The sequence below is a fragment of the Enhydra lutris genome, unplaced genomic scaffold (genome assembly GCF_002288905.1).
Source record: "Enhydra lutris kenyoni isolate GAN:26980312 unplaced genomic scaffold, ASM228890v2 scaffoldscaffold67, whole genome shotgun sequence".
Taxonomy (NCBI): domain Eukaryota; kingdom Metazoa; phylum Chordata; class Mammalia; order Carnivora; family Mustelidae; genus Enhydra; species Enhydra lutris.
Window position 1 is genome coordinate 3,611,613 of NW_019154151.1, and position 22,279 is coordinate 3,633,891.

The 22,279-nt window shown below is 37.0% G+C and overlaps 1 protein-coding gene and 1 pseudogene across 2 annotated transcripts in view; both read left to right on the forward strand.

The window, feature by feature from the left end:
* The window catches only part of LOC111159173 (diaphanous related formin 2), a 1,005,724-nt gene that overhangs the window by 122,375 nt on the left and 861,070 nt on the right, over nt 1-22,279 (forward strand). The gene's annotated exons all lie outside the window — the stretch shown is intronic.
* Nucleotides 10,897-12,836, forward strand: LOC111159175 (annotated as a pseudogene).

Here is a 22,279-nt window from a genome sequence, read left to right on the forward strand (position 1 = left end):
AAAGCAGGCTCCCTGCTGAGCAGAGAGCCCGATGCGGGACTCGATCCCAGGACCCTGGGATCATGACCTGAGCTGAAGGCAGAGGCTTTAACCCACCGAGCCACCCAGGCACCCTATATCTGAATTTCTATCTCATATCAATTTCCTTTAGCCTGAAGAGTTACCTTAAACATTTGTTGTAGTACAGGTTTTCTTCAATTGATTATTTCAGATTGTTTGTCTGTGTTTTTTATCTTCATTTTTGAAGGATATTTTATGTGATACAGAATTCTAAAATGACAGTTTTTTTTTCTGATTTCCTTTTCGCAGTTTAAATATTCTCTTATGGCTTCCATTGTTTCTGATAAGAAGTCAACAATCATTTTAAACTCTGTTCCCCTTTGGGTTCCTGGGTGGTGCAGTTGGTTAAACGTCTGACTCTTGGTTTTGGCTTAGGTCCTGATCTCAGGGTCCTGGGAACAAGCCCTGCACTGGGCTCTGTGCTTAGTCCATTGTCTGCTTGGGATTCTCCCTCTCTCTCTGCCCCTTTCTGCTCATGTGTGCTCTCTTTCTCTCTCTAAAAATAAACCAAAATAAAATCTTTAATAAACTCTGTTCCCCTTTGTGTAACGTATCTTTTTCTCTGGCTACTATTAGGATTTAATTCTTTATCACTGGTTTTCAACAGTATAATTATGATGTACCTCAGGGTTATTTTATGTTCATCTTGTTTGGGGTTCATTAAGATTCTTACATTTATAAATCAATATTTTTCATCAAATTTGGGAAATTGTGGATCATCATTTATTGAAATATTTCTTTTGATTTATCTCTTCACCATTTTGGAAATTTCTTCTATATTAGATCAACTTTTTATTGTCCCATATATCATTAAAGTTCTCTGATAATTTTTTAAACCATTTTTTTCCTTTCTTTTCTTCAGATTTATGTTCCTGTTGCCATTATTTCTGTTTCACTTGTTTTTTTTTTATCAGTGTCTAATCTGTTAACACCATACAATGAAATTTTCGTTTCATGTATAGTATTTTTCAGCTTGAGAGCTCTGTTTTTTTCTTTAATATTTCCATTTCTTTTATTGTGTTCATGTTTTCTTTAAATGTTGAATATCCTAATAATATCTGTTTAAAATCTTTGCCTGCTATTTCCACCATCTCTGTCACTTCTGGATTTGTTTCAAGTGGGTAGTTTTTCTCCTGTTTATAAGTCATATTTCCTTGCTTCTTTGATTCACTAGTAACTTTGGACTGATGGTAGATATTGAATGTGACATTATTGAATATTGTAATATGGTTATTTAAAAAAACTTAGGCTTTTTTCTGGTAGTTAATTTATATGTAGATCAGCTTGATCAATTCTATACTTGTATTTAAGCATTTTTGTATGACTTTAAAGTAGCATTTCTTCTAGCGCTAGTCTAGTCCTATTTCTAAAGTGTGGCCTTCTTCTGGTCTGAATACTCAATGAAGTCTCTCTATCTTGGCTGATTTTTTTGGTGTGTTTCACTTAAAAAGTAACCTTTCTTAATTGAAGGACAAAAATTATATCATTATAAATTATATATTATTATAAAATATATGTATGTGTCTATCTATCTATAAAACAGTGAGGTAATCCTGTAAGTTTAATCAGTCATACAGAGGTCTTTACGGGTTGTTTTTTAAATTATTGTATGTAGTCTGTTTCAACTAAAGAAAATCATTACAGTTGTGACCTACTTTTTTTTCAGTTGGATTTTATTCACTAATAGCCAAGTGTTTTGATAGAGCATAAAGCAATGTTTCATTAGTTTCCCAAATTCCTTGCTAAGCTCTTTTGCAGAAGAAATTTTTCACTATTTATGTCATCGTGTAGAATATAGGATATGAAAATAGAATTGTCCACTTCTCTTAACTGCAATTATAATTTGAATTGTCTTGCAAGATACATTTCTTTTTCCCCAGACACAAGTGAAGCCACTTTTGAGTTTAGAGCTGAAATTAAGGACTATTTTAGATTGAGTCCCCAGGACACTTGTTTTTTTCATTGTAGGTAGCACTATCTCATTTTTACATCTCCTGTGTGGTCTCTGTAGATGGTTAGAAAAGCAATATTTCATCAAAACGATGGGTTACTGCCAGCACCCCTCTGTGAGTTGGTTATTAAAACCATGTCCTTTCCTTTCCAATTCAGAGTGCAAGCTTTTTACTGATGTTATATACTTGAGCTCTTCTGACATAAGGGAGAAGATAGCTAAAACAGCTCTCAAACCTGGGTTTATAGCCTTTGGTATCTTTTGGTATTTCAGTGAACTAAGTGAGGTGGTTCTTAATCTTTTTCTACCTTCTATCCTTAACATGGTTGATAGCCAGTGAGAGTTGCATTCAATCAGAAATGGAAGCTTTTAATTTATGTATAGCTTTTAAAAGGCAAAGAAATGGAGGGTTATTGCAGTTGGTGCAGTCTCTGATACAATTAATATCAAATGCGTATAAATCCTATTAGAGATCTGTCATCAGTGAAAAAGGAATATGAAAAATGCGTGACCTATCTTTATTAGATTCAGTTAGAGAGAGACCATAGAGCTAAGGAGCTTTATGAACTGCATATTAATCATAACCAGTCTTCAGAGATAAACCTATTTCTTGTAACTTATCAAAGCTGTACAGAAGATTAGTCACTCCCTTTGGTAAAGGAACGTTTTACATATTGTTCTGAGTTTTGAACATTGTAGCTTTAAAAACTGATTAACGGATACTTTAATATTAAAATATATCTCTTTGAATTGTATAGCTTAGGCAGCTATTATCCTGTAATGCCACCTCAATAGGGAGATGGGCTCTTTGTCAAAAACTACATCATTGTTTTGTTGCATATGGAACAAGACAGTGTAGAGGATTGTATTAGAGACCAGACAAAAGAACTTTGCTACAGCAAACAGTCATTAAATCATGCAGAAATACTTCTTTTCTTAAATCTTTACTTTAAGCAACAATTGGTATTTGCTAGGAGCATTTTTAAATGTCACTTTCAATGCCTGAAGTCTTTTATCTCTTTGAAAAGGAAGAGAATTAGCTTAAGGGGTCAGTTAAGACCATCATATTAAATGGACAGTATTACTAAAGATAAGGGAGCAGTTTCTAATCTGACAAAAATAATTAAGATCATATTTTAAAAATATGTGAGAAGGTTTCACATGATTATGAAACTCCTAGATAAAGCATAAGGTGTTAACAGGTATAAAATATATTTTGTATTAGTGGTTCACAAAACAGAGATGTTGAGTGATGTGAGCATTTAGTTCTGACCTCCTGTTACCACTTGAGTGCCCACAGTGTATTAAATCCTGTTGATAAAAATATAGAACCATGACATGGTAAAGATATTTAATACATATCATTTTATTACTTTGTTTTCATATTTTTAAAGTAATAAGCTTGTTCAAAAAGTTAAAAAGAGGGCACCTGGGTGGCTCAGTCAGTTAAGTGTCTGCTTTTGGGTCAGGTCATGATCCCAGGGTCCTGGGATCGGGTCCTTTATCAGGCTCCCTGCTCAGTGGGGAGTCTGCTTCTCCCTCTTCCTCTCCCCCCTGCTTGCGATCTCTCTCTCATTCTCTCTTTTGTTCTCTGAAATAAATAAATAAAATCTTTAAAAAAAGGTAAAAAGATACGGAAGTACATACATTATAATGTCTCATTCTTTCCATCCTATACTCTAAGGGTAACTATTATTAATAAATTGGCATATAATCCTTCTACTTTTAAAAAATGCATTTATTGAAGGAATATGTAACACAGAAAAATGCACAAATCATAAACATACAGTTCAACGAATTAGTGAATTCTCCCATGTAATGAACACTCAATTCAAAAAATAGAACATTACCAGTTCTTCCCAATTCGTATTGCCTTCCTCTTCCCCAAAGGCAACTACTATTATGACTTGGAACACTATAGTTTAGTACTGCCTGGTTTTGAACTTTATATGAATTACGCTATCTACTTTTCTGTATCTGTCCTCTTTTCTTCAGCTCCATGTTTGTGAGAGTCATTCACAATTTTTTTTTTAAAGATTTTATTTATTTATTTGACAGACAGAGATTACAAGCAGGCAGAGAGGCAGTCAGAGAGAGGAGGAAGCAGGCTCCCTGCTGAGCAGAGAGCCCGATGTGGGGCTCGATCCTAGGACCCTGGGATCATGACCTGAGCTGAAGGCAGAGGCTTTAACCCACTGAGCCACCCAGGCGCCCCATCATTCACAATTTTTTTAAAGATGTATTTATTTATTTGAGAGAAAGAGAGTATAGATGGAGAGGGAGAGGGAAAAGCAGACTCCCCAATGAGCAGGGAGACCGACACAGGGCTCCATTCCAGGACCCTGGGATCATAACCTGAGCCAAAGGCAAAAAATGCTTAACTGACTGAGCCACCCAGGTTTCCCAGTCATTTACAATTTTGAATGTAAATGTAGTTTGTCATTTTATTCTATAGCCAGGGTCAGCAACATCTACTGTAGAGGGGCAGAGTAGATATTTTGGGCTTTGCCCATTTTACACAACCTGTCACAGCCACTCAGTTTGACTTTTATAATGCAAAAGCAACCATAGAAAATCTGTAAATAAGTGAGTATGCTTGTATTCAGATAAAACTTTATTTGTAAAAACAGGCTGCTGGCTAGATTTGGCCCATGGGCCGTAGTTTGCCAACCCCTGCTCTATAGTATTCCATTATATGAATATATCAAAATTAACTTACTTAATTCAAATTTTGCCAGACATTTGTGGTTTTGTTATGAATACTGTTGTATGTTTGTTTTTGTATACTTATGCATGCATTTCTATTTGGTATATGGAATTACCGCATCATAATTTACATACATAGATTCCCCTACAGCAATAACGCCAAATGGTTTTCTAAAGTAATGATTAATTTATACCTCTAACAGTAGTTAAACTCATCATCAATTATCAGTCTTTTTAAAAGATATTTTCTTTACTAATTTAAGTTAAACTTAATATGTGATATTTTCATTTTAAGAATTAAAATATTAGAGACTTAATGTATCAATTTATATTTAATCTAATGTATCAATTTATATTTAATCAAAAACTCCCTATAGAGGGGCGCCTGGGTGGCTCAGTGGGTTAAGCCGCTGCCTTTGGCTCAGGTCATGATCTCGGGGTCCTGGGATCGAGTCCCGCATCAGGCTCTCTGCTTGGCAGGGAGCCTGCTTCCCTCTCTCTCTCTCTCTCTTTGCCTGCCTCTCTGTCTAATTGTGATCTCTCTCTGTCAAATAAATAAATAAAATCTTTAAAAAAAAAAAAACACTCCCTATAGAAAATTTGATACGGTAGCCTCTAACTTAGCTAATTTTTTTCCTTAATTCTAATATGCTAACAGAGCTCCACAGCATACATTATTTATTTTATGTATTGGACTGACTTTTATTCTCAACCAATGTCTATGTTGCCATACTTTGGCCAACTCTAAGCCAAGGAGGGTAGGTGTTGACCAAGCAAGACCAAAGAAATTACCTGGAGACAGAGATCGAGGGTTAGTTTTATTGAGGGAACCTTCTTACAGGGAGTTCTGGAGTGGTAGACAACAAAGCATCTACTGCTGGAACCTACATGTGGCAAACTTTTATAGTATAGCAAATAGCCTAGCAACTGTCTGCAGCCTTTTCCCTCCTGTGTGGCCAGTGTTCCAAGGAGATTAAGGCCTGCCATCCAGACATTTGCCACACCCAGAGCCCTTGACCCTGAACATTGAACAACATGTTTCTTTTCATATCCTATTGAATGGGAATATAGAGGGAGGATAGGATCTGTGTATTCTCAAGATAGTGATTAACAGGGGCATTCAGGGTGTGCTTGCACAAACCAGTCATCTAGCACATACCATATAATGTCTAATAATATTATCAGTATAGCCATGTAGAACAAAGGAAAATACTTCAATACTAGATAACATAATTTCTGCACATGTACTCTAATTAATAACCTTTTCCAAGGGTATCTTTTACCTTTATCTTGGAGTCCAAATGTGAAGAATTTTTTTCAGATGTCATCTTCTTCAAACTCCTTGGCATTTGATACCATCCACTACCCATTCTTTGAAACTCTTGTGCTTTTTACTTATCGGTACCCGGCTTCTATTTCCTAGTTTTCCATCTTCCTGCCCCAATAATTTTGCCTAAGTCTGAGTTTTTATTTGAGGCCCTGTTTTCCTGCTAAAATTTGCTTGCCATGTTGAATTCATATTATCAACCTTATGTAGGTGCTCTTATTGATCTAGACTTCTCATCTCCTTCTGGTCTTATTTTCCAGATACCTAGAAAGTATCACTATTTCATCTCATCTTTTCAAATTTAATTATCTAAAGTGAAACTCATAATATTTACACTTTATTCTCTCTTCTTTCCAACCCCCCAAAATCTCCTATTCTTTCATATCCATTTAGCAAATACATATAGTGGAAAGAAGTGTTTAGTTAAGCTTTGATAAATAGCAAGTAATAGAGTAATTTCTCTTCTTGGTTAAATGGAAGGTAAGGGAAGGAATAAAAGTTTTATAAAACTCATGTTAGGAATGAAATTTGTAGCTGTATTCAAAATAATATGAAATATTGTTAATATTTGTTCACCAAATATAAATCATTTTTCAGTCATAATTTGGGATAGTTAAGCAAGTTAATTTTGGAAAGCAGTACAGAAGTAGTGCTTTATCATTCTAATTGAACAATGATCATAGTTCACTTCTTTCTGGTGCCTTAGAAATAAAGCTACAAATATATGCTAAAATTTGAAAATAATTTATTCAGCATAAATAAATGATAACTATCATCTTGAAAAAGGAATTGCTTCTGGGTAGTAAGAAAAAGCATGTCTTTGCAGGGAAGCACTGATATCTTCTGAATCTAAATGGGATTAATTTAAAACTTTTGAGAAAAGCATATAATTTATTAGAGTTTCATTTTCAAATGTGGAAACCCTTAATCTTACAGGAAATGAGGAGAGTCACTGAAATTCTTTAATAACCCTGACATACTGCCAAAATGTAGGCAACACTGAAGTAGATTCCTTGATGATAATCATGGGAACATAATAGAGTTGAATATAGTTAAAATAACATATTTGGGTGTCTTCTTTGTTCCAGGCATTGTTGTAGCAGCTTATGCATACAGTATAGTGAAGAAAGAAAAAAATACATGCATATATATCCATATCCACACACACACACACACACACACACACACACACATACACAAAGACTTATACACACATATATACACATCACTAGCTAGCTAGATGAAATCTCAGGTGTAAAGGCTATGGTGAAAATAACTGAAGTAGAGTAGGGAGTACCAGGGATGAGAGTTGCAATTTGAAATAGGGTGCTCAGAATGGGCCTTGTAGTGACATTTGAGTACAGACAGAAATAAGGTAAGGGAGGGGTGCCTGGGTGGCTCAGTGGGTTAAGCCGCTGCCTTCGGCTCAGGTCATGATCTCAGGGTCCTGGGATCGAGCCCTGCATCAGGCTCTCTGCTCGGCAAGGAGCCTGCTTCCTCCTCTCTCTCTGCCTGCCTCTCTGCCTGCTTGTGATCTCTGTCTGTCAAATAAATAAATTAAAAAAAATTATAAAAAAAAATAAGGTAAGGGAATTAGTCAAATACACATCTTGTATCGTGTTTATTTGTTGGGTTTTTATTTCTCACTTCATTCCTGAAGGGATTTGGTACCTGAATTACTTAGTAGATCAAAGCTAAAGAAAAACATGATACATTGATATTTTCTGCCTTTGGTAACATCAGAGAACCCTGCTAGGGAAAACTTAGTCTATGCTGAGGAAATGTTTTGCCTGGACTTGTTTTATTGCCAGTGCTATCACTGGAGTTCCATGTTGCCTATAGTCATTGAGGGTAGAGTATTTTTTTTAAAGATTTTATTTATTTATTTGACAGAGCCAGAGATCACAAGTAGGCAGAGAGGCAGGCAGAGAGAGGGGGAAGCAGGCTCCCTGTTGAGCAGAGAGCCCAATGTGGGGCTCGATCCCAGGACCCTGGGATCATGACCCAAGCTGAAGGCAGAGGTTTTTTTTTGTTTTGTTTTTTTGTTTTTTTTTTTTTGTGGTTTTTTTTGTTTGTTTGTTTTTAAAATTATAATTTACAACTATTCATTGATAGTATATTGAAAATCAATTTGTTTGGGGCCCTGCTCTTTTTTTTTTCTTTTTCTTTTCAGCGTAACAGTATTCATTGTTTTTTCACCACACCCAGTGCTCCATGCAATCCGTGCCCTCTCCAATACCCACCACCTGGTTCCCCCAACCTCCCACCCCCGCCCCTTCAGAATCCTCAGATTGTTTTTTCAGAGTCCATAGTCTCTCATGGTTCACCTCTCCTTCCAATTTCCCTCAACTCCCTTCTCCTCTCCCTTGTCCTCCATGCTATTTGTTAGGCTCCACAAATAAGTGAAACCATATGATAATTGACGCTCTCTGCTTGACTTATTTCACTCAGCATAATCTCTTCCAGTCCCACCCATGTTGCTACAAAAGTTGGGGATTCATCCTTTCTGATGGAGGCATAATACTCCATAGTGTATATGGACCACATCTTCCTTATCCATTCGTCCGTTGAAGGGCATCTTGGTTCTTTGCACAGTTTGGCGACCATGGCCATGGCTGCTATAAACATTGGGGTACAGATGGCCCTCCTTTTCACTACATCTGTATCTTTGGGGTGAATACCCAGTAGTGCAATTGCAAGGTCGTAGGGAAGCTCTATTTTTAATTTCTTGAGCAATCTCCACACTGTTGAAGTGGCTGCACCAACTTGCATTCCCACCAACAGTGTAAGAGGGTTCCCCTTTCTCCACATCCTCTCCAACACATGTTGTTTCCTGTCTTGCTAATTTTGGCCATTCTAAGTGGTGTAAGGTGGTATCTCAATGTGGTTTTAATTTGAATCTCCCTGATGGCTAGTGATGATGAACATTTTTTCATGTGTCTGATAGCCATTTGTATGTCTTCATTGGAGAAGTGTATGTTCATGTCTTCTGCCCATTTTTTGACATGATTATCTGTTTTCTGTGTGTTGAGTTTGAGAAGTTCTTTATAGATCCTGGATATCAACCTTTTGTCTGTACTGTCATTTGCAAATATCTTCTCCCATTCCGTGGGTTGCCTCTTTGTTTTGTTGACTGTTTCCTTTGCTGTGCAGAAGCTTTTGATCTTGATGAAGTTCCAAAAGTTCATTTTCGCTTTTGTTTCCTTTGTGAAGGCAGAGGTTTTAACCCACTGAGCCACCCAGGCGCCCCAAGGGTGGAGTATTTTACTATAATATTTCCACACCTGATGAAATTCACTTAGATTGAAAACATTCTTTCAGGTCAGATCCTTAACCTGCTTCTTTTTGAGTGCAGATTTACTAGTCTAAAAATCAAATGAGGGGTACCTGGGTGGCTCACATTATGATCCCTGGCTCCTGGAACTGAGCTCTGAGTCTCTGTCAGGCTCCTTGCTTAGCAGGGGTCTGCTTCTCTCTCTCCCTCTGGCCCTCCCTCAGCTTGTGTTCTCTCTCTCAATTAAGTAAGATCTTAAAAAATCAAATTAGAAGAAATGGGAGACAGTTTACTGGAAAAGCCTAGGCAGTGTGAAAACATTGTAACAGTGACTTTCTGGAGGTAATTCTTCTGATGTTATTAACTATTGAGTGAAATAATGTTGGGTATTTCTGGCTAGGTAAAGGTAAAGGTAGGTAACACCTTAGAGTAGTAGTCAGATCACAGAGTATAGGAAATTATCGATTGCAGTTATGTAGCATCCGTCCTAGTTGCTGATTTTCCCCATTATTTACTGTTGTTGTAATTGAGAAACTTGGAAAAAATGGAAAATGAAATTAGATTACAGAGCTCTTAGTTTGTTATATTACTGCTAAGTATCATTGGAATAAATACAGATGTAATTTTACAGGCTGCTTAGTGATTATTCTATAGAGAAACCTAATAGTTGTATCGTGGATTTTCATTTCAGTATTAAGAATTCTAAAATCTATTTGGGGAATTTTCTTTTCACTTTTAAGAAATTTTACAGATAAATCCTCAGTTTTCCAATATGGCAGTGTATCACTGATATCCAAGCAAGAACATACAGGGCTTATAATGTAAAGAATTAAAAGTTAAAAATTACATTATATAGGTTCTAACTATGTATGTATGATCCAATATGTTTTTGCTTAGTTTTCTGACTTCTGGTTTCTTTTAATCTGGACTTGCTATTTTAACATTAAACGCATTCATATTTTTGGTTAGCCAATAAAATGTGCCTGTGTATGTGCGTGCACGCGCATGTACACACACACACACACACACACAATTTTTGCAATAAGAAAGGAGAAGTATAGACGTAATGGAATCATTGGTGAAGGAAACCAGGTCAGTAATAATCCAGCTAGACCAGTGGACAACTTTAAGTAAGGCAGGGAGTAGAGGTTAATGTCATTGGTGTAGCAACATACGTTTCAGTGTTGAAGAGGAATCAATAGTGTAGGAAATTGAGAAATAGTCTGGGACCCAGGTTCAGTGTCTGTGCTAAGGAGAAAGTCCTAAATAGAGGTCAGAGATGCTAGGTAGAGGACAAAGGATGCTAGGAATTCATTAAACTTGATGTGGGGCTAAAGGTTTTATAAATCATGGGCTTTCCTACCCAAGAGCATATTAGCACAGTAAGGACACTTAGAAGAATCTGGCCCATGACGCTCAGATTGGGTTGCTCCTACATCTACTGTCCATCACAAAGTGAGATTTGGTGTTATAGAAAAACAATAATTAAAAATCTCCTGAGGACTCATTGAATGCGGGCCTAGATCTTTGGAAAGCTGTGTTCTTCTCAAGCTGAGCCATGCCCACACAGAAGCAACCATGTCTAAGGGACCTGCAGTTGGCATTGATCTTGGCACCACCTACTCCTGCGTGGGTGTCTTCTAGCCCGGGAAAGTGGAAATAATTGCCAATGATCAGGGAAACCAAACCACCCCAAGTTATGTAGCCTCCACAGACACCAAACAATTGATTGTTGATGCTGCAAAGAATCAAGTTGCGATGAACCCCACCAACACAGTTTTTGATGCCAAACACTTGATTAGACGGAGATTTGATGATGCTGTTGTCCAATCTGCTACAAAGCATTGGCCTTTCATAGTGGTGAATGATGCTGGCAGGCCCAAGGTCCAAGTAGAATACAAGGGAGAGACAAAAAGCTTCTATCCAGAGGAGGTGTCCTCTCTGGTTTGGACGAAAATGAAGGAAATCGCAGAGGCTTATCTTGGGAAGACGGTTACCAATGTAGTTGCCACAGTACCTGCGTACTTCAGTGATTCTCAGCGTCAGGCTACCAAAGATGCTGGAACTATTGCTGGTCTCAGTGTACTTGGAATCATCAGTGAGCCAACTGCTGCTGCTATTGCTTATGGCTTAGAAAAAAAAGTTGGAGCTGAAAGGAATGTGATGATCTTTGACTTAGGAGGTGGTACTTTTGATGTGTCAGTCCTTACTATTGAAGATGGGATCTTTGAGGTTAAGTCCACAGCTGGAGACACCCACTTAGGTGGAGAAGATTTTGACAACTGAATGGTCAGCCATTTTATTGCAGAGTACAAGCGCAAAGATAAGAAGGGTATCAGTGAAAACAAGAGGGCAGTTCGTTGTCTCCATACTGCTTGTGAACATGCTAAGCGTACACTTTCCTCCAGCACCCAGGCCAGTATTGAGATTGATTCTCTTGTATGAAGGAATCGACTTTTATACCTTTGTTACTCATGCCCGGTTTGAAGAATTAAATGCTGACCTGTTCCATGGCACCCTGGACCCTATAGAGAAAGCCCTTTGGGATGCCAAATTAGACAAGTCTCAGATCGATGATACTGTCCTGGTGGGTGGTTCTACCCATATACCCACGATTCAGAAACTTCTCCAAGATTTCTTCAGTGGAAAAGAACTGAGTAAGAGCATCAACCCTGATGAGGCTGTTGCTTATGGTGCAGCTGTCCAGGCAGCCATCCTTTCTGAAGACAGATCTGAAAATGTTCAAAATTTGCTGCTGTTGGATGTTACTCCACTTTCTCTTGGCATTGAAACTGCTGGAGGAGTCATGACTGTTCTCATCAAGCATGATACTGCCATTCCTACCAAACAGACACAGACCTTCACTAACTACTCCAACAACCAGCCTGGTGTGCTTATTCAGGTGTGTGAAGGTAAGTGTGCCATGACCAAGGACAACAACCTACTTGGAAAGTTTGAACTCACAGACATACCTCCTGCCCCTCGTGGTGTCCCTCAGATTGAGGTCACTTTTGATATTGATGCTAATGGTATCCTCAGTGTCTTTGCTGTGGATAAGAGCACAGGAAAAGGGAGCTAGATGATCATCACTAATGACAAGGGCCGCTTGAGCAAGGAAGATACTGAGTGCATGGTCCAGGAAGCTGAGAAGTACAAAGATGAAGATGAGAAATAGCAGGACAAGGTGTCTTCCAAGAATTCACTTGAGTCTTACGCATTGAACATGAAAGCAGCTGTTGAAGATGAAAAACTTCAGGGCAAGATAAATGATGAAGACAAACAGAAGATTCTTGACAAATGCAATGAAATCATCAGCTGGCTTGATATGAACCAGACTGCAGAGAAGGAAGAATTTGAACACCAGCAGAAAGAGCTGGAGAGTCTGCAACCCCATCATCACCAAGCTGTTCCACAGTGCAGGGGGCATGCCAGGAGGAATGCCTGGAGGCTTCCCTGGTGGTGGAGCTCCTCCCTCTGGTGGTGACTCCTCTGGGCCCACCATTGAAGAGGTTGATTAAACCAACCTGAGAATGAATAGGTCTAGCATTGTTCCACACACAATATTCAAAGGACCCAAATTTGTAGCAAATTCCATGGCAGTTGTAACATTGAGCAGCTATAGCAAAAACCTGGGCATTCTTGATCCTTGAATATGGAATATGTGCACAGGGAAAGGAAATAAACATTGCACTTTATAAGCACTGTATTGTTAAGTAGAATATGCAATGTCTTAAATAATACTGTGTTTAAAATTGGCAAAAAAAAAATCTCCTGGGGACTTAAAAAAAAAGTCACCTATTTTTGAGGTCTATTTTTCATGTGAATTAAAAACAGCCAAATTATATCTCAGAACAATTGATATAAAAATAGTGTAATTTTTGGCCCACTCATGATTGGGACCATTTAGTTTCATGATCCTTTGTATGACACATCGCACTAGTTCCTAGATACTTTAATAGAGGTGTTATCCTTCCTGCTCTCTTACATCTTCATAATGGGGCTGACTTAACAAATACTTACTAGATTGACAGAATTCTACCCAGCATTTATTATTAACTCAAATGAGGCATACATGTGGAATAAAGAATGTAATGATAAAATTTATAAAATGGTATCAATTGCTCCGGTACCTGTATCACTTTAAGGGCTAATCATTATTCTAAAATAAAACAAAAAGATTTTTTATTAGGCAGAGGAAAAAAATTCTGTGCATTTTTTCCCCATCCTGCCTCCTATTTTGAATCTGTCTGCAAGTCTGGTTTAAATCCTACTTAAAAGTTTACATTAAAAAACGTATACACTTTACATTGATGTGGTGATGCTTAATTATCCATTAAAGAAGACATTTCACATTTTCAACATGAATGGTTTCTTAGTCTAAACTTTTTTTTAAAAACATTAATTCAACAAGGGAAGGCCAGCAGTGCAAGCAATAGTTGTAGATGTTTTTCAACTATAGCTGTCAGGAGCATATGTTGAAATACATTTGAAATACCACATTGTGGGTTGTGGGGGGACCTTTAATGGAAATCCAGATAACACCAAAAAAGAAAAAAAAAAAGGTCATTGCCATTGGACTATAAGATTAGCCTAGAGTTTGATTTTATGTCTTTTTAATGGTATCATCATCCAAAGATACCGCATCATTTTCTCTTAAATTTTCTTCTATTTTTTTTTAATTTAATTTAATTTTTTTATGTGACAGAGAGAGAGATCACAAGTAGGCAGAGAGGCAGGCAGAGAGAGAGGGGAAAGCAGGTTCCCGGCTGAGCAGAGAGCCCGATGTGGGGCTCGATCCCAGGACCCTGAGATCATGACCTGAGCCGAAGGCAGTGGCTTAACCCACTGAGCCACCCAGGCGCCCCTTAAATTTTCTTCTGTTGATGATTGTTTTAAGATACATAATGTCAGGTATCTTTACCCTCTTTCTTCATTCAAAAGTGGCTTCTTATGCTACCTTAAACAGCACTGTTTTTATGTATTTTAAAAGTATTTTAAGGGCATGTGGGTGGCTCAGTTAGTTAAGTGACTGCCTTCGGTCCTGGTCATGATCCCAGAGTCCTGGGATCAAGTCCTGTATCAGACTTCCTGCTCAGCAGGAGTCTGCTTCTCCCTCTGACCCTCATCCCTCTCATGCTCTCTCTCTCACTCTCTCTCTCAAATAAATAAAATCTTTAAAAGAAAATAAAGGTATTTTAAAGATGTTCTTAATTGCCTATACATGTTTTATTGATTGATATATAAAATGAAATAGTAAATTATTTTTTTAAGATTTTATTTATTATTTATTTGACAGATAGAGATCACAAGTAGGCAGAGAGGCAGGCAGAGAAAGAGGAAGGGAAGCAGGCTCCCCCCTGAGCAGAGAGCCTGATGCGGAGCTTGATCTCAGAACCTGGAATCATGACCTGAGTCAGAGGCAGAGGCTTTAACCCACTGAGCCACCCAGGCATCCCTAAAATAGTAAATTATTATTAAATTTTTTGACACCCATCCATAAATGTTTTCTGATATTCCATGGTGATTTTGCATGCTGCTCCATTAAGTATTTGATGTAAACAAGATCTTAATCTCTCTGTGTCTTTCTCTGTCTCTCTTGATTCCACCTTTTCTTTTTTTTAAAGAGTTTATTTATTTATTTAACTGAGAGCAGAGAGAGAGCAAGAGAAAGCACAAGCAGGAGGAGCAGCAGAGGGAGCGGGAGAAGCAGGCTCCTCACTGAGCAGGGAGCCTGATGTGGAGCTTGATCCCAGGGCCCTGGGGTCATGACCTGTACTGAAGACAGGATACTTAACTGACCAAGCCACCTAGGCACTCCTGATTCCACCTTTTCTAAAGACTTGAATATAATCTCTTTTCTCTAAATAAAACAAGATGGGATCAGGAGGGAGATAAACCATAGAGACTCTTAATCTCACAAAACAAACTGAGGGTTGCTGGGGGGAGAGGGCCCAGGAGAGGGTGGCTGGGTGATGGACATTGGGGAGGGTATGTGTTGTGGTGAGTGCTGTGAAGTGTGTAAACCTGGCGATTCACAGACCTGTACCCCTGGGGCAAATAATACATTATATGTATTTAAAAAAAATTATAAAAAAATCTCTTTTCTCTGTAGTAGCTGGAAGATAATAATAATAATAATAATAATTTCTCTATTCAAAGTAGGAATGAATCAATATGCTTGCAGAGACCTGCTCTGTTCTATATGGTTATCTTAAAAAATATTGTGGTAAAAACATACAACATGAGATCTCACCTCTTAACAAACAGATTTTAAGTGTATAGTACAGTATTAACTACAAGTACAATGTTGATTTCTGGCACTTTTCATCTTGTATGAATGAAATTTTATAGCCATTAAGCAACTCCTGATTTCCCTCTCATCTTAGCACCTAGGAACCACCATTCATTTTATCTTTTGATGAGTACAGAGATCTTTTCAAGATACCGATTTCACTTATTTTCTTTGCTGGATCATATGGTAGTTCTAATTTTAATTATTTGAGAAATTTCCATACTGTTTTCCATAGTGGCTACATTGTTACATCCCCATTATACGTGTTCCAGGGTTCTAATATTTCCATATTCTTGCCAACACTTTTATATTTTTTAAACATATTTTTTGTATTTATAGTGGCCATCCTAACAGATACGAGGTGATATCTCATTGTAATTTTGATTTTAATTTCCCTGATAAGTGATGTTGATATCTTCTCATGTACCTGTTAATCATTTGGATTCTTTGGACTAAATATTCAAGTCCTTTGCCCATTTCTTAATCAGTGTATTTGGTTTTTCACTATTGAATTATAGGAGTTGCTTACATATTTTGGATTTTAATCCCTTATTTATTTTTTTATTTGTTCCCATTGACTTTGGAGTCCTATAAAAAAAATACTGCATGAGTGCCTGACTGGCTCAGTCAGAAGAGCATGTCATGAGTTTGAGTCCCACATTGTGTGTAGAGATTACTTAAATACATAAATCTTAAAAAAAAATACTGCCAACAACAATGTCAAGGAGTTTACCTCCTATGTTTTATTCTAGGAGTTTTATGGTTCTGGTCTTACATTCAAGTCTTTAATTCATTTTGAGTTAATTTTTATATATAGTGTCAGGTAGTGGTCTAGTTTCATTTTTTTTTCTGTGTCTGTCCAGTTTTCCCAACACCATTTATTGAAAAGACTGTCCTTTCCCCATTGTGTATTCTTGCCTCCTTTGTCATAAATTAATTGACCATATATGCATGGCTTTATTTCTGGACTCTCTTTTCTGTTCAGTTGATCTATTGGTCTTAGTTTATGCCAATACCCTACTCTTTTGATTACTAGAGCTTTGTAGTGTAGTTTTAAATCAGGGAGCATGATACCTCCGGCTTTGTTCTTTCTCAACATTGCTTTGGATATTCTGAGTCTTTTGTGGTTCCATACACATTTTAGGATTCTTTGTTCTATTTCTGTGAAAAATGCCATCAGAATTTTGGTAGGGATTGCATTGAATTTGTAGATTTCTTTGGGTAGTACGGACATTTTTTTATTATTAATCCTTTCAGTCCATGAGCACTAGATACCTTTCCATTTATTTGTGTCTTCTTCAATTTATTCATCAATGTTTTACAGTTTTTAGTATATAGGTCTTTCATTGCCTTGGTTAAATTTAGTCCTAGGTCTTTTATTCTTTTTGATGCCATTGTAATTGGGATTGTCTTAATTTCTCTTTCTGATAGTTCCTTATTACTATATAGAAATGGAACCGATTTCTATATATTGATTTTGTATTTTGCCACTTTACTCAGTCTTTTGCTAATTTCTAAGTGTATTTTGTGGAGTCTCTAGGGTTTTCTATATATATAATCATTTCATCTGCAAATAGGACACTTTTGTATCTTCCTTTTGTATTTGGATGCTTTCTGTTTTTCTTGTCTAATTGTCATAGCTAGGATTGCCAAAACTATTTTGAATAGAAGTGGCAAGAGTGAGCATTTCTGTCTTGTTCTCGATCCTAGAGGAAACACTGAGCTTTTCCCATTGACTATGATGTGTTCTGTGTGTTTTTTGTATATAACCTTTATTATGTTGAGGTGTGTTCTGTCTATAGCTACTTTTTTGGGAGTTTTTAAAATCATAAATGGAAGTTGAATTTTTTGTCAAGTGCTTTTTCCGCATCTATCAAGATGATCATAAGATTTTTATCCTTCGTTTTGTTAATACAGTATATCACATTGATTTGTAGATGTTGAACCATCCTTTCATGCCTGGAATAAATCCCACTTGATCATGGTGAATGATCTTTTAATGTATTGTTGAATTTGGTTTGCTAATATTTTGTTAAGGATTTTTGTATCTATATTCATCAGGGATACTGGAGTATAATTGACATCATCATCTGCTGTTGCTGCTGCCTTTTTTTTTTTTTTTTTTTTTTTTTTTTTTTTGTAGTGTTCTTCTCTGGTTTCAGTACCAAGGTAATGCTGGCTTCATGAGTTTGGAAGTGTTCCCTCATTTTCTGTTTTTTTGGAAGAGTTTGGGAAGGATAAGTATTAAATCCTTGATTGGAAGAATTTACCAGTAGAGCTGTTTGGTTTTGGACTTTCATTCACTGGGAAGTTTTTTTTATTAGATTCAGTTTCCTTGCTGTTAATTAGTCTATTCAGATTTTCTATTCATGATTCAGTTTTTGGATGATTGTTTTCTGGGAATTTATCCATTTCTTCTGTTTTATGCAGTTTGTTGGCATGTAAGTGTTCATAATATTTTAGATCTTTACTATTTCTGTGGTATCAGTTGTAAATACTCTTTCATTTCTGATTTCATTTATTTTAAGCCTTCTCTTTTTCTTGCCGAGTCTAGTTATGATTTGTCAGTTTTGTTTATCTTTTCAAAGAAACAGCTCTTAGTTTCACTGACATTTTCTATTATTTTTTAAGCCTTTATTTCATTTATTTCCACTCTGATCTTTAGTCTTTCTTTTTTTCTACTAACTTTGACCTTTGTTCTTTTTTTCCTAGTTCTTTTAGTTGTAAAATTAAATCCTTTACTTGGATTTTTCTTGTTTCTTGAGGTAGGTTTGTATTACTATGAACTGCTTTTGCTGAATCTCATAAATTTGAGGTTCTTGAATTTTCATTTTCATTTGTCTCAGTATTTTTTTATTTCCTCTTTGAATTCTTGAATCCTTGGTTGCAGTAGCATGCTGTTTAATCTCTGTATTTTTGTGATTTTTTTTTCAGTTTCATTCTTCTCATTGATTTCTAGTTTCATAACATTGTGGTTGGAAAGATGCTTGATATGATTTCAGTCTTCTTAAGTTTATTGAAATTTGCTTTGTGAGTTAACATGTGGTCTATTTTGGAGAATGTTCTGTGTGCACCTGACAAGACTATACTATGACTATATATTTGCCAAAATACAAGACTGTATTTTATGGCTTTTGGATGGAATGTTCTGTGTATATTAAGTCCATCTGGTCTAATGTGATGTGTAAGGCTGATACTTCCTTTATTTTTTGTCTGGATGATTTATTCATTAATCCAAGTGGGGAGTAAAATCTCTTATTATTACATTGGTATCAATTTCTCCCTTTAAGTCTGTTAAGATTTGCTTTATATATTTAGGTACCTCCTGTTGGGGGTGTGAATATTTATGAATGTTATATCCCATTAGATTGAACTTTTTAGCATTGTGTAATACCCTACTTCGTCTTTTTATTGCAGTTTTTGTTTTAAAGTCTGTCTTGTCTGTTAAAAGTACAGCTACTGCAGCTTTTTTTCATTTCCATTTGCATTGAAAATCTTTTTCTTTTCCTTCCACTCATTCTCTGTGTTCTTAGATCTAAAATGAGTCTTTTGTAAGCAATATATAGATGTCTTTTTTTAAAATTCTTTCACCCATTCTGTGTCTTTTGATTAGAAAATTCAGTTCAATTACATTTTAAGTAATTATTGATAGGCATGGACTAATTATCATTTTGTTAATTGCATTTTAGCTGTTCTTGTAGTTTTTCTCTGTTCCTTTCTTTGCTCTCTTCCCTTGTGGTTCGATGAATGTATTTAATGTTATGTTTGGAATCCTTTCTCATCTTTTGTATAACTGTTGTAGATTTTCTTTTGTGGTTAGCATGAGGTTCACATATAAGTCTGTGTGTGTGTGTGCATATGTGTGTATATGTATGTGTGTGTATAGATGTGTATGTATGTGTGTACGTGTATATATAGAGAGAGAGAGACTCTCTCGTCTCACTTTGTCTTTCTCTTTCAAATTTGAATGCATTCTAACAACCGCATTGTTTTCCCCACTACGTATGTTTTTTGTCATATTTTATATTTTTATTTTGTGTTTCCCTTAATTTATTGTAGTAATTGTTAATTTTACTACTATTTCTCCTTTAACCTTCAACTAGCTTTATAACTGGTTAATCTGCTATCATTACTATGTATTTGCCTTACCAGCAAGATTTTACCTTTTTTTTTTTTTAAGATTTTATTTATTTATTTGTCAGAGAGAGAGAGAGAGAGAGTGAGCACAGGCAGACAGAGTGGCAGAGGGAGAAGCAGGCTCCCTGCAGAGCAAGGAGCCGGATGCGGGACTCGATCCCAGGACGCTGGGATCATGACCTGAGCCGAAGGCAGCCGTGTAACCAACTGAGCCACCCAGGCATCCCTACCTTTTTTTTTTTAAAAAAAGATTTATTTATTTATTTGACAGACAGAGATCACAAGTAGGCAGACAGGCAGGCAGAGAGAGAGGAGGAAGCAGGCTCCCTGCTGATCAAGCCCAATGCGGGGCTTGATCCCAGGACGCTGGGATCATGACCTGAGCTGAAGGCAGAGGCTTAACCCTCTGAGCCACCCAGGTGCCCCAAGATTTTACTTTATATGTTTTATATGTTAATGTCTTTTTTCCAGATTAAAGAAGACCCTTTAATATATCTTATAAGGCTGGTTTAGTGTTGATCAACTCCTTTAGCTTTTGCTTGTCTGGAAAAAAATGTATTTCTCTTTCATTTCTGCTTAATAGCCTTGCCAGGTAGTGTATGCTTAGTTGGAAGTTCTTTCCCTTCAGCACTTTGAATGTATCATTGCTACTTCTTTCTGGCCTGTAGAGTTTCTGCTGAAGAGTTGGCTCATCATCTTATGTGGTTCCGTTGTAGGTACCAACTTGTCTTCCTTTTGCTGCTTTTTAGACTCTCTTTTTATCTTTGTCGTTTGACATTTTCATTATAATGTTTCTTGCTGTGGATATCTTTGAGTTCATCTTATTTGGAACTCTTTGTGCATCCTGGACCTGGAAATGTCTTTCCTTCTCCACATTAGGTAAGTTTTCAGCCATTGTTTCTTCAAATAACTTGTCTGCTCCCTTTTTGTTCTCTTTTCCTTCTGGTACCCCTATAATGCAAATGTTATTCTGCTTGAGCTGTCCCATAGGCTTCTTAAGCTATTTTCACTTTTTAAAATTCTCTTGTCTTCCTGTTGTTCTACTCAGGTAAGTTCTACTGCCTTACCTTCCAGGTCACTGATGCATTCTTCTATATCATCTAGTCTGCTGGTGAGCCCTTCCAGTGTATTTTTCATTTCAGTTATTGTATTCTTCAACTTTTTTGTTTGGTACTTTTAAAATATTTTCTGTCTCTTTGGCGAAGTTTTCACTGTGTTCTTTTACTCTATTCCTGAATTTGGGGAGTATCTTAAGTCCCTTAATTTGAACTTCTATCAGGGAGATTATTTATCTCTGTTTTTTAAATGTCTTCTTCTGAGGTTTTGTTTTGTCCTTTATTTGGGATCACATTCCTCTGTCTCGTTTTGCTTTAGTCTCTGTGTTTGTTTCTGTGTATTAGGCAAAACAGCTACCTCTCCCAGTGTTGAAGAAGTAGTCCTGTATAGGAAATGGATCTTACTGTCCAACCTTGCCCTAGCTCTTAGTTGTCTGTTGAACTTTTATGATTGTCTAAGTAGCCCAATTTGTTCTATTTATTTTCTATTTCTATTTATTTATTTATTTATTTATTTATTTATTTATTTATATTTCTATTTATTTATTATTCATATGATCCCAGTTGTTGAGGGTGTGCCAGGATCTGTCAGTGTTCCAAAGGGAATGAACTCAGTCAGTACATAGATTTAGATTGATTGGACACCAGACCCTTAGCCAGTAGCCTTTAAAGTATGCAAAAATACACGTTCTTGTGGGGCTGCAATCATGGACCCTGATGACCTTCAGATTAGATTAGGAGGTGTGCCCTGGGTGACAGCAGCATGAATCAGAGCTTCAGGTGAGAATATAAAGTCCTTTCTGAGAGGTACCAGTGAGTTGTTGAGAGACCAAGGTAGGGTATGCAGTTGGTGTCCTCCTGAGTTTTTCTCTAGATTTGAGATGTGTGGCAAACCTGAAGCCTGTCCCTTTGAATGATGCTCCAGGGCAAATAAATAGACCTCTTTCACATGGAGACTGCGGAGGTGGGGGGTGTTTTAGTTCCCTGTCTGGGTAGTGCCTGTGTGTGGTATCCTGCTGAGAACTGTTTTTAAGATGTTTACAGTTCCATGAGGCCCAGGATTGTAAGCCCTTCTGGCCACTACAGACAGGCACTCAAGGAATATTTCCTGTCCACACAGGGCTTGCCCACTTGTTTTAGTGAGACTGTGAGAGAGTGTTAGGAATGGGACATGCTGGCAGGCTTAATAAGGCCAGGAAAGAGTTCTGGGGCCAGGGCACACCTGTGGCTTTAGTGAGAATTGGAACAAGCACTGGGGGCAGTGCACATCAGTTGCTTTAGCAAGGCCAGGAAAGAGTTTGGGGAAGGGCATGCTTATAGTGTTAGCAAGTTTGTGTCCACATGTGCCCATCTCCAGTAGTGAGGTTGAGGGAGAGTATAATAAATGGTGCTCTGCAGTATCTCTATTCATGGGGAAAATCCCAACTCATCCTGGCTCCCCTGGCAGATGCTTTAATATTAGCAACTGAATATTTAC